A 2,700-nucleotide genomic window follows, 5' to 3' on the forward strand; every position below is an offset into this window, starting at 1 on the left:
CTCTAATTGTTTTTTTTTTTTCCTAGAGAGAATGTGAAAGAGGCCATGCTTAAGGAACTATGGAAGAGAGAGAAACACCAAGGGCCAGGTGGAATGTGTAATGTCGAGGTGAGCTAGTGCAGAAAATGTGCTGTGTGGATTGCACATGGAATATTCTTTTGCTGTTCTCTCCTATGTGAAATTCAAATCATGGTCTGAGTCCACGGAAAGGAAGACAGCCTGAGGGATAAACGGTAAACTAGATTTCTCTCACCATAATTTTGGAGGGCTTTGGGCCTGCACTTCCCAAGGCCTAGGATTCAACTGGTTCTGCAAATTCACCTAGCCTGGACACACACACATATACACATGTCCTACGTTAAGTAGCTTCACATAGCCTTGAGAATGATCGCACATGCGCAGTCTTATGTTGCTATCCTTGGCCAGATGTCGCTTTTGTCTAGAGAAGGTATAAATAAGCATCACTGGAGGACCGGGGGTGCTGGGGTGCTGCTACTTCTGAGGAAAGAATGTGAACATGTGAGCAGAATGACACTGAGGCTGCTTGGCAGAGTCTGAATCTATGCTGGGATGGGACAGCAACTTCATTTGGCCTAATGATGAAATCTATGGACAGAGTTTGGAATAAACATGATCTCTATCCATCTGGTATCTTTCTGTGGCTTTACCTAAAAACCACCTGTTTAAGACAATCCCCCTAAACCCATAAAAGCATAAAATCTGTACCCAAACCCCACTCCTACAGAGCAGCGACAGTGCTAGTTTCGTCTGGCTAGCTGCCTCTGTGTGTGTGTGTGTATGTGTGTGTGTGTGTGTCTTCTCTCCTATTTTCCTGTCTCAATTTTTTTCCTAATCATTCACAGCTCCCAAAAATTCACAGAAGCCCCCCTCCTACCCTGACCCATTAGGTTTCGGTAATGTAGCTGCAGGATATTGAAGTTCATGTGATATCCTTACCAAGAAGAGGACAGAAGACCCACCCTTGGGTGAGAACATCACCCAACATCTGGGCATCCTGCCCATGTTCTTTCTGGACACTCTTTTTGCTCCTAGAAAACCTCTGTGCCCTAAATGTTCTAGAGTTGCTTTGAGATGAAGAATGGCCTTTGTCTTCTTCAGGGCTGGTTTGGAATAAGCCTTTTTCCTTCCATCAGTTTCTGTCTTCATTGTGTTCAGCAGAACAGTGATCAGTGCAAACCTTAACATTCTATTAGCTATAATAAGTGGATTTAAAAGTGCATCTTAATTATTTGTGATCTACTTCTGATTTCAGCCAGGCCAACAATCTTCAGACAGCTAGAGGAATTCCAGCCCTTGCCGTTTAGATCACATTTGGGTTAATTTACATGGCATATACAGAATCACTTTCTTTTTCATTTAAAGTAAGTTTTAATGGTTACAGAATTTAAATGTGCAATAACTAATGTAACAGAAGTCCTTAAGAACGACAATGGAATAGATCACATTGTTTGGTACGTGGTAGATCACTACATTGGTATGGCTTGTTCTTTTCTATTTATGAAAATGAAGGTTTAGAGTAATGTATTCTACTTTGCTTGGAAAAAATAAACTAAGGGATCGGTGTTTCAGATGCTAGAGTTCTGCCAAAAATACCCATATAATCACAAGATTTACATTGTGTTTAAGTGATTAGTTCACAAACTATTTTAAAGATTTTTAAGTTAAAAGTACTACTTTTGCTTATTGCATGTGTGTGCGTGTGTTTGCACACGTATGTGCAAATACAAGTTAATACTAGAACTTAAATTCCAGGCCAACACTAGCTGCCACCACCATCCAGGTTTAGGATGTTCTTCCTGGTTTCCTAACCATTTTGCAGTGTTCCCTACTCTACTCACGAACAGTTGAGTAATTACAGAGACCTTGCCTCACTGGCTGGCCACTGAAATTAAAGAGTACTTCTAACTAATCCTGCCATTTGTATTTTTCTCCTAAATCAGGAGTAATTCCTGGTAGCTTCTAACTTGTTTAGAGCAATGCTAAAGTTGGGGTTTCTGATTATTTAGTACCTTTTGAGTACACTGAAGAATGACCTTTTATCAGAAATGCTCCTATTAAACATTTTTGTTGGCTTACTTTGTTTCTTCAATGTTAGTTTAGATAAGAGAATCAGAAATAGTCCTCTTACCTGTGCTAATCTGGACATTTCCTTAGTTTTGGACCATGAAGCTCTTCTTCAGTTGTCACAGAATGTGCTGTGTTAACACCTGTCTCTCTCTCTCTCTCTATCTCTCTCTCTCTCTGCCTTGTAGGTCTATGAAGTCTTAATTATACATATACATTCATGGGTTCAAAGCCTCTCTGAAGTGCCAGATGGGAAAATATTATGGGCTATGTTCCTAGCAATCTCCCTCCTTCCCTTTAGGAAAGCTATCTTTTCTCCTTATAACTCATGCATATTCAGAAAGGAAGCTGGAATTTCTGTGGAAAATCCCTGAAGAAGGACTTGGCAGGATAATTTCCATGGACTGTTTTTCCCTGCTTTGAAGATGCAAGATGAACACTTAAGAGTTCCAGGCTCAACTGTGGACCATTGTGACTCTCAGAATGTGAAGCTGTCAGAGACCATGAAGTAGGTTCTATGGTCTCCTCTTGCATATGGAGGGATGCTGAGAGGAACAACCCCAAGACACCTCACTCATCAAAGTCTGTTTCTTCTTTGTAACTCAACAAGCCATC

The sequence above is a fragment of the Dipodomys spectabilis genome, unplaced genomic scaffold, assembly GCF_019054845.1.
Source record: "Dipodomys spectabilis isolate Male_0828 unplaced genomic scaffold, ASM1905484v1 ptg000059l, whole genome shotgun sequence".
NCBI classification, from domain to species: Eukaryota; Metazoa; Chordata; class Mammalia; order Rodentia; family Heteromyidae; genus Dipodomys; species Dipodomys spectabilis.